The 10,841-nt window shown below is 44.1% G+C and overlaps 1 long non-coding RNA gene across 2 annotated transcripts in view; it reads right to left on the reverse strand.

The window, feature by feature from the left end:
• LOC122159680 overlaps window positions 1–3,522 on the reverse strand; it is a 159,630-nt gene extending 156,108 nt beyond the window's left edge. For both annotated transcript variants that reach the window (XR_006168585.1, XR_006168586.1), the window contains exon 1: window positions 3,437–3,522. This is a non-coding gene — a long non-coding RNA (uncharacterized LOC122159680). The remainder of the gene's footprint in view (window positions 1–3,436) is intronic.
• Window positions 3,523–10,841: the final 7,319 nt, after the last annotated feature.

Below are 10,841 nucleotides of genomic sequence, written 5' to 3' on the forward strand. Positions count from 1 at the left end.
AAACGATAATGCTCCCTGTAACCTCAGCATTAATGCACATAGCATAATAGACGGCTGGCCACTGCATTTGAAAAACAGTTCATGAAGCAAAGTAGAAATGATGGGTGTGCAGGATATAATTACAGCAGTAATGTAATAACATTCCATGTTAGATTATTAGGGGTCTATTCTGCCCTTGACATGCCTACATAACTTCCATTAACGTTAATTGAGGTTATGCACGTGAATCAGCAACTGAGCAAATCACTAAATTAATTACATGTAAAGTACCTGTTTCATTTTTTTAAATCCACCAATACGTTTGGCCTGTGCAAATGCTTACAGTCTAGGAGAGAACAACCACAGTGTGGAGGAGAAGCCATGTGGAAAAGGCCGTGTGGTTTTTAAAACCCCATTATACAAAATTAAGTTTTGATAAATAGGTAAAGGATAGTAGGAATACTAATTCCTGGACGGGGCTTCCTGCACATCCTTCAGAAACCCTGTGGCTTTGTTTGAATAAACTAGGAGAGACTCCTGCTCTTCTGCAGCACCTCCTGCAGAGGAGGTTATCTGGAGCTTTTATAAACAAAGGTGTAAAATGCCGGCTCTGCAGGCAAAGGCGGCACCTACTGTGAGTGCAGCCATGGGAGCAAGAGCAGGCTTGGACAAGGCACAGAGCTACTATTTTCTTCTGCTTGGCAATTGCAACCCCCACTTTCTGTCGAGGCACGCTTTGATCAAGCAGATGTGATGACAAGGATCAGTGTGACAACAAAGTCTCTGCATACAGTGGAAGAAGTTTGGGCTTGAAATTCAAAGCCTGTGTTTCACTGAAGGGTCTTACTCTGCACTTATCCTGGAGTCTGAAGGATGGACATTGATCTACAACAAATGGAATCACTCTCCTCTACCTCCTTCTTCCTTTGATTTTTGGTCTGAGTGCTGAGAGCTGTTGAATTTTCAGTACTCCTGAGCAGTTAAAACCAGATGCAAAGGAAATTAAAGTGCCTCCTGGAGGAAGGAGGGGAGCAGTAAATAACCTCCGTCACCTGCACCTCTAACCTGCCTTCTTGTGATACTATAATTATAGCAGAGCTAGGTCGTCAGTCTTTTCCACCCCAGGAACTCCCTGGAATTCCCTTCTCAGTGAGCCAGGCTCTGGAAGGGATTCCCCCACCCATTCAGCAACCTGAGAAGGTCCGGATGGCCATAAAACCTCTGCACCTGTTTGTGTCCTCCACTGGGAGGGGGCACAACTGCCCCACGTTGAGACTTCCTGAAATAGAGCAATATCCATGAAGCAATCAACAGAGACTCCCTCATTATAGATTAGAAAGGATGCCTGAGCTTTCAGACTTTTTATTTTGTGCGGGGTAAACAGCCTCTCTGGTTTCATCTGGACATGTCTTGAAAGAGCAGCTCTTGGAGTGGCTTTAGTTACAGTGAGCTCCACTGCCCCCACAGATGGCTGGTGGCCTGTTTCCCCACGTGTGCCTCGTGGCACTGGAGCATGCAAGCCATGCAAAGAGCCTTGGCTTCAAAGAGTTAGGCTCATGGGCTCACTGCCTGTTTGACAGGCAAATGGGAACTTAAGTTTCACCTCAGACAGTGTAGACACAGCTGCTGAAGCAACGTGAAGCTAACCCTGGCCAGCTGCACTGCAGATGGTGTTGCCAGTTTAATTAGTAATAGCATTATTTTCTGTAATTTTAAACATATATTTATTAATACTCATTTGTTTGCAATAAGATAAGGACTTTGAAGTCCCTTGTCATCACTGGGGTATATAAACAGGACCAATTGGAAGCATAAGAAAGGTGTGTAATCACCTGTGCTGGTAGAAAAGGGAGAGAGGTAAAATTTCAGCATTAAGGATGCATTAAGATGCTCTGGATGTCACTGCAGTGGACCTGGCCTGGCAGTGGCAATGACAGAGCTATTCCCACTGGCTCAATCTCTCCTCAGGAAAAGCAAGTAGAATCATAGAATCATAAAGTCATCAAGGTTGGAAAAGACCTCTAAAATCATCCAGTCCAACCATCCACCTATCACCAATTCTAAACCACATCCCTCAGTACAACATCTAAACATTTCTGGAGCGCAATGTAGGAGTGATGGCTTCACTGCCTCGGTGTCTGGTTTACCTCTCTCGCTCTCTCACAGATACAGACAAACAAGCTGTGCAGGAGGCATGCTTCCCAGGAGCTGGGAAATTAAGATGGCACAGAATAAGGGTGTCTAGAGTTGGGCTGTGCTCTTCCCCTCTCTCTGCTCTCTAGCATGTGGCTCAGTGTTGTCCTGTTGGAACCAGCAAAGGTGGAGAAGTAGAGGGAGAAGGCTCCAAAGGAATCTCATCAGCAGGACCACAGCAGCCAACAGTGTGACTTGGCAACCTGTGCTCAGTGCCTCACGATGCTCAAGAGATTGTGCATCAAACAATGGCTCTGGTACCATGGGCTGAACAAAGAGTGAGAGCAGGTGCTCTAAACCCAAGATGTCCTGACACCTTACACGTACCAGGCTGAGAACACGGAAGCCATCATGAGGAAAGGACTGGCCTCCACCTCACAGTGAAAAGGCCACCACAGAGAGAAGATGAGGGTACAAACAACAGATGGTTAGATGCCAAATAAGAATTTTGATGCGTAATTTCACAATTTCACATTTAATAATATTGATCTATGTATTTACTTGAGAAAACAAATGGCCTGTTCATCCCTTGGTTTTATCCGCTAAAGTTTACAAAGGTCTCCGAGAGGCATTTAAGGTTATTCATGTCATAATGGGTGAGCTTCATCACCTGATGTGCATGTAGAATCCTGTTCCCACTGTAATTGAGATTCAGGGATATCAGAAAACAGAACTCACCTCCAGCAAGTCACAGAATCACAGAGAATCACAGAATGGCCAGGGTTGGAAGGGACCTCAAGATTCTCCAATCCCACCCCCTGCCACTGGCAGGGCCACCAACTTCCACACGTAATACTAGACCAGGCTGCCCAGGGCAGGCCTTGAACACCTCCAGGGACGGAGCATCCTTTATTCCTCCAACACCTCCTGCCTTTCTAAGGCATCATCTACATACACAGGCTCTGTGTAAGCACACTGGGGCTGATGGTTAAATATGCCTGTATCAAACACCCAGAAGCTGGAAATTTTACATTGTAATTCCACAACTACTGATTAACTGGCCCAAATTCTTACCCGTTTTATTAGAAATTGCACATTATTGGGGCATCTCCTTTTGCATTACAGACTGTACTCCTAAATATTCTGTTCCAGCTTGCTTTCTTTAAAAAAGTTCTGGGCCGGGAGAGAAGTTGTAAATAACAAGAGGAAATATGGCAGCTCAGCAGCTGCACACAGAGACAGCCAAATCAAGGCAAAATTGCACGATTCAAGCGTTCGTTCAAGTGTTCACACTTAGACAGAGGCAAAGAGAAGTGGGCCATACCTCCTTCACACTGGAGCTGTCGCTGAATTTAGGAGACGCTTTTCACATGATTAAATCAGCACCTCCGCGCACGGTGACTGCAACGTGTAAGGAGGCGGCTGTGCTAGAAAAGAGACGCTTTTCCCCCTTTTCCGCCGCGGGGCTCCGCGCTGCCTGAGCCGCGGCCGCCACCTGCTGCCCTGCCGCCGCGCTGCAGCCACCCGCCCTGCCCTGGCCGGCCGAGGGGCGGCCGCCAGCCCCAGCTCCCCGCCCGCGCTGAGGCAGGCGCGGCCGCCATGTCGGGCGGTGCCCCCAGCGTGCGTGTGGCGTGCGGGCACGGGCGGTGGCGGCGGGCTGCTCTGAGGGGCCCTGGTGGGCGGGAAACGGCCTGAGGAGCGGGCGGATTTTTATGAGAGGGGAATGTGTTTGTTCAAGCACAAGTTGCAGTCAAGGAGAGGCGAGGACCGGGGTTCTCTGTCTTCAGTGGCAGACAAGGGTTTAACAGGGACAAGCATGGCCATTGAGAAGGAACATCACTCACCACCGCCCAGAAACCTGAGGGAGGCAGGTGCTGCTGCCATGTTGAGGTGCTCAGGCTGTGCCATGCTCCAGGCTCAGACCCCTTCCTGAGCTCCCCAGCCACCCCTCTCCTCTGCTCTATGCTCTGTGTGCTGCAGCCCCCAGCACACGTCCCCTTGCTGTCCCAGCAGTCCCTGTCTGTCTGCCCATCTGCAGCCTCAGCAGAGCGTGTCCTACCTATCTCTGTGCTCTCACTGCCATCCATGAGGGCCAGCTTCCCCTGTCCTGGCTTGGCCTTTCAGGTGCAGCAAGGGGCCTGGCAAAGCCCAGTGGATAGGATCTGCATGGCATAAAGGAGCACAGAATTGCAGCCGTGCAGCGGAGGGATGTGATCTTGGAGCTCAGGAGTGCTCTGGTGCTGGGTAGCCTGTGGTCTCCTGCCCGTCAGTCTGGCATTTTCATAGCAAATCCCATGAAAGGTTGAGCCAGCTGAAGCAAAGCAAAATCTTGCTCTGGTATTTGTCAGCTGATTTTAGCTTGTGAATTAAGCCCGCAAGTGAGAGACTCTCCTGAGGGTCTTTGAGCAAGAAATGCCTGATACAAGGCAAATAGTGCTAACATATGGTTAGGAGTAACTGGCATATGCCCAGAATCCCTGCCACATTCTTTTTTCACCTACCCTTACCTTTCTTACTGTTCATTCCACTTTGCTTTGCTTGTTAAGTGTTACTGATGTTCATTTCACAGACAAATCCCAGACTGATGTAAATCACACCACATCACTGCAGTGCCCTCTCACATCCTTTCTCTTTAAACAGTGTAGCCACAAAGTGCTGTCTGGCATTTCCAAATAGACGTCAGTCCTCTTGAGATGGGGATTTACTTCTCCACTTTTTGGCATACTAAGTCAATGACAGATAATGACTGTCGCAGCAATCAAACAGTACGCATAGGTTGTAATGATTCAGTGACTTTGAGCCAGAGCATGGGAAGAGGCAAGTTGAGGACTGAAGTTTTACTCACCGAGGATCTTCCTTGGAAATGAAGTAGAAGGATTTAAATGGTTTTGCCTATCACTGCTTTGTTCATAACAACAACAGCTAGGGTACAGTCCTGTGGGTTTTAGAAAAATGAAATAAGGCTTAGCAGAATTCTTCCTTGGTTAGAAAATATTTATTCCTCTGTATCTGCATTGATTACCTTTAGGTATGAACAGCAACGCCACTCTTATCCTTCAAATGTTCGTTCTAGTCAATAGCAAAATTAATTTGTATACCAACAAATCACAGCTATCCAGGAGAGCAATGAGCTCAGTATATAATAGAGATGAGAGTTTTGGCAAAAGGGAGAGCGTAGAAACAGCCCTGCTTATAAGAATTATTGATAAAAGAATTATATCTTTATAGAATCCAATTCTGTATCTTGAAGCATTTTATACACTTAGTCTTCAGTGAAAGCAGCAACCATCTGAATGACTGCTGTTTGGTGAAGAAAATTGATTTTAAAATACCTTATTTCGTTCACGATTTTAATTAATTAATTTATTTATTTATTCATTCATTCATTTGGTACTAAAGTAGCACCCAGAGTCTGTAGCGCAGATGCAGGCTCCTCTGTGGTAAGCACTGGGTAAACCCGCACCAAAGGACTGTGGCCCTTTACAGCCATCACCCAGGATCTGGTTTCTAAAGCACACAGCTCAAAGAGATGTATGTATTTATATATTATCGAATGATTGCTCTAAAGCTGATGCCTGAGATAAAAGCATCTGTATTTAGTCTCAGTAGGCTCTCAAGCACCAAAAAGCACCTTAAGCAAGCTCAGTAACCACACATAGAAGGCTGATTCGCTTAAAATCCAAATCCAGCCTTGAGCTGCTAGTGTTACAGGCGCAATGAATCTGAGCAGCTCACAGTAGGAAAAGAATTGTTATAGAGGGTATATAGAGGGTATGGGAAAGGTGTATAGAGGGTATGGGAAAGGTGTATAGAGGGTATGGGAAAGGTGACGTGCCATGCACATGCCAGACATGCCTTTCAGACTCTGCCTGTACTAACTGAAAGTTGGGAGGAAACAAGGAAATGCTGGCAGTTTGCAGGGGTGGGATAGGTTCCCAATACCTTACCTGACTGAATTTAAGAAACAGGCTGGTATGGCAAACACTCACTGGTTCTTCTCCAGTGGTGCAGTGAGCAGGCAACTTTCCCTCCCGGCGGGCAGCATCTGCTGAGTGATGTGGAGCACAGGAGCTGCAGAAGGGAGGAACAACTAAAGAGCCAGTACCACAAGAGGCACAAAGAAAGATGCATTGGGACTCTCACAATCCAGATGACTTTACACCATTTTGAAGTAGGTAAGTTGGACACAGAAGTGGTAGGAAAAAAAGTTTTATTCTCCTGATATAGTGCATGTGGAATTGCCAATGCAGGAAAATAAGATGTTGAGAAACAACATTACCACCAATCACAAATGTGACATTGCCAAATTTTTGGCTGCTCTAAACCAGCACAGCTACCCTGAGTTACATAAACCAGCAGCTGGGTCAGGAACTAAACCTTAAATCAGAGAAACCGGAAAATTCTGGGAATGCAGACATTTCATCGTGCCTCACGCCATCCGTCTTTTGTTAAACTTTTTTTTTTTTTTTTTTTTTTTTTTTTTTTTTTTTTTCACATTTGCCCAGAAAACATGCCAGCGTGTCTTTCACAGCACTCCGATGAAGAAAATTCAAGCTGCTCTGCCTGATATTAAAAGAAGTAGCTTTTGGTAGTATTTGGATGCTGTCCAATTGCTAAACTGTAAAGTGCAGTACGTAGCACAAGCACAGCTTGAAGGGTAAGCAGCAAAAGACAGATGAAAATGAAAGTTATCAACAGGAATAAAAGAACATGCAAGCAGAAAGCAGCAGGAGAAATACACAGTGTCTGAGAATGGAGAGAAATGCTTTAACGTGCTTTAACAGTGGTATTAGTGATTTAAACACAACCACACAATGCAGTTCAGTATTAGCACCATGATGAACTGGAAGTGGAAGAACGAGCTTTGGAGTGAATAGAAGCATAGCATGTGGCCAAATGTGTGATGATGTGCAAATTGAGAGTCTCCTCACCTGAAACATGTTAGATGCTGAAGAACAATGCTAGCCACTTAGTCGAGTGATGAAATCAAAGTTGCAACATGTAAGATTAATGTATATTAGAGGAAATAGCTTCTCATGCTGTTAGAAGGATCATGGTCTGGTTATAAAGCCCTCAGTGGTGCAATCTCCAAGTATTTATCATTCCAACACATCCAATTAACAAAATCGTATTCAAGTGTTAGTAATTAAGTGCAGGATATTAACCTTAAGCTTTGAATTTCCCCAGATATTGTCAGTTTGAATCTGACTCTTGGCATTATGATAGCGTGTTTTCACTTGTAAAAGGAATGATAAGGTCCTAGGAATATCACATCAGCCTTCATAATGAGGGAACCGTAAAAACAGGGCTGGAAGGGACCTTGCGAGGTCACCTAGTCCAGCCCTCTGCCCTAAGGCAAGATCAATTATACCCAAATCATTTCTGACAGATGTTTGTCTAACCTGTTCATAAAAACGTCTAGCAATGAAGATCCCACAACCTCCCCAGGCAATCCATTTCACTCCTTCACTCCAGTTACAGCTGGAAAGCCTGTCCTAATGTCTTCCTTAAATTCTCCTTTGCTGCCATTTAAATCCATTAGCTCTTTTTCTATTCCCAGTGGACACAGAGAACAGTTTATTACTTTCCTCTTTGCAGCAAGCTTTACATATCTGTGTCACATTCTTACTCCTTCCTCGGCATCTCCTTTTTCTAGATGTAGAAACCCAGTTCTTTCAGTCTATCCCCACAAATCATGTTTTCCATGCTTGTGATCAATGCCATTACTTTCTGTTGGGCATTCAAATTGATGTACATCTTTCATTTTTCAAGTACAGTGTACAGAAGTGCACACATTACTCCAGCTAGGGTCTGGAGCAAAGAATAACCAGGGTAGGATTGCTTCATTTTTCTTCTCCGTGACAAGTCATTTACAGAGCCAAGTCACAAGTCACAATCTGGATGAAATGGGAACTGTATCTTCTCAGCTCCAGCTTGGCTTGTTGTCTGGAAAGAAAGTTCCATCTCTATTTATCTTATACAATCTTGAAACATTTTACAAGGGACCAAGTATTTTTATTTTCTGCTCTAGAGGCTGATGAATGTCACCTTCCTCCATTTTTTATTTTTATGATATTTACACTAATTTGGCATGATTAAAATTTAATACTGGAATACTCACTAGCTTAAAGGAGCAAGTCTTCTAATTCCCATCAAACTTGAATGCACAAACTCCACAGGTGCCTTTGAAAATCCCTGCTCTGAATGTTGTTGTCCATTGGATAAACAACTCAGACATCATTGGCTTTCTACACAAACGCAGCCTGCCTGGAATAACTTATGAAAATCATAAAATTGATTTAAGCTCTGTTCAGTGCTCCATAAATTTTATGCAGTCCTTAAATTATAAAACTGCTGCTGCTGTGGCACTGATCAGAACAATGCTTTATCTCTTCTCTAGGGATAGTTGGCATGTCAGAGGAGAACAGAGGAGACCGAGGCAGCTGAATTGTTTGTTTCTATTTAACAGGGCAGAATAAAACAGCCTGGATGCCAGGGCTCTAGTTCCACTGAGACTGACCGCATCAAGTTTTTATATATAATAGCTATTATAGTCTTCCTTTGCCTTTTCTTATTATTAAACCAGAAAATAGCTGTCGCTGATTTCACAAGGACACTTTTTTGCCTACATCATCAGATTTGTGGAGGACAACTACAAGGCACTTGAGATATTCCCCTTCTACTCTATAATCAGTTCCCATTCTCAGATATATGACAAGAAAATGCTGTGACTGTCCAATTGCACGCTGATGTAGAAATGCTGTAGAAGCCTTGTCAAGTAGCCTGTCCCACAGCCCAGAATTCTACCAGAAAAAAAGACAGGCTCTCTGCTTTTACCAAGCTTAGATTTCTTAGAAATATCTGTTTCTTTTCATCTCTACATTCATTGGCAGATTAGAAACATCATTTTTGGCACTGAATCTAAGACAAGGTAAGATAAAAGTCCTCATGTGGGGAAACTATGCTCGAACGGGCTCCCTACTCTTCGTCTTGGCCTACTCACATATTAAAACCGTAGACCTCAGGCTTTGTCCTGTGCTAGCAAACTGAGATTAAGAGTATCATTGCTTTTTTTTTTTTCTTTTTTCCTGAAGAAGTCTCATCTGCAGTAGCCCAGTTTTCAAAAGCAAATGCTCAGTGCATTTTATTAGAATCGCTCTTTTCAGTGTTTCAACCTGGGCATCCAAAGTCAGCAGCTGCTGGGAGTCTTTTTCTTAGCACTGTTGTTTTCCAGCTCTTTCCACTCTCCTGACAACGCTTCCTGGTCTGTCATTCAGTCAGTTGTCATTTTGAAGGGATGTGTTTTCAACCTTTCTATACTCACGCTTTTCTCCCACGTAACCCTGTGAGCCTCATTCTTCTTCATATGCTGTGTTTTTGCTCAGAGGTATACAAACCATCTGTGCCTCTAATACAATGTTCTTAAATAGCCTCCAGGCAGATCTCTATGGTTTTTAAGTATTTCTCTTTGCCCTTCAGCCTGCTGTTAACCATTTTCCTCGTAGTTTTATAATCTGCCCTTTTAAAGTTCGTCGTTGCTACGTTGTCCCTAAGGGACAGTTCTTTTTATGATATCAAAACTAAAAGTGTGCCATGATCACCATTACCCCATGGAGGCTTGATAACTTCCTCTTACAACTTCTGCCTATTACAAGGGAGCATCCTCTGGCCCATGGCCTTAACTAATCAGGTTTTGCACTAAGGATTGCCACAGGAGCCAGAGGGAAGGATTACTTTGCCAGCTGTACTGGAATGGCACCAAAACCATTTTACATCACCTGACAGAGAGAAAACTGCTTTTGCCAGCTGTTGCTTTACCCCCAACAAAAAACAAGAGGAAAAAGTGATGATGGGAAAAAAAAAATCATTCATAATTTTCCCTACTGCTCCCATCCATTTTCCTCAGGAAGAAGTTAAAGTTACTTCCCAGGGGCTTGCTCTAAGATTTTATAGGTTCTAAAAATCTTGAGGTCAGTTTACAGGAGCTTGCAGCCACCCATGTATCTCTTCTCCAGTTTTTACAGTTACCCTTGTGACTGCTGCCTCTGGAATAGTCTCAAGGAAGTGGGGCAGAAGAGCAAGTCTATGACATGGAAAATCTCTTTGCAGATTAACACTTCACTGCAGGAACAATGAGATGATGCTGACAAGGCAGCTGATAGACCAGTCTGTCAGGTAAATGGACGAAGGATTGATTTGTGGCATTTTGCCACAAGAAAGGGCTATAGGTTATTAACCAACTTCAATGGACAAATACTTGCTGAGACTGCATATCACACTTCTTGTGCTGTACCAAAGGTAATGACTCATCTTCAGGCATGCCTGATGTCCTTGAGAATGCAATTGGCTCTACACAGCCAAGTGAAGCATTACTTAGTTAATACACTACAGCACAAGGGAAACAATCAGCTGAAATGATGACATTGCTACTTCCTGCTTTGTTATAAATCTGAAGCTAAATACAGGCTGCTCGTGCTTAGTGCATGCAAAACACCGCCTTTGATCCTCCAGTGAGGATCCTCTTCCTGGAAAAGTACTGGACACAAAAACTATCATATAGAATTCTTACTCATCCCTTTCTGCTTAGGTCAATGAAATGAACTTTTGCAGTCCAACAGATCTGTTTTTAACTTTGAGTCAAGCTGGAGATATAGCCAACGATAACAACTCAGGGACTACTTGCCCATACATGCATTTTGTTGCTCACTCTGCCAGGTATCTTTGAAATT

Source organism: Centrocercus urophasianus, unplaced genomic scaffold (assembly GCF_019232065.1).
Source record: "Centrocercus urophasianus isolate 14NV4802_14NV808 unplaced genomic scaffold, USGS_Curo_1.0 seq_16, whole genome shotgun sequence".
In the NCBI taxonomy this organism is placed as follows: domain Eukaryota; kingdom Metazoa; phylum Chordata; class Aves; order Galliformes; family Phasianidae; genus Centrocercus; species Centrocercus urophasianus.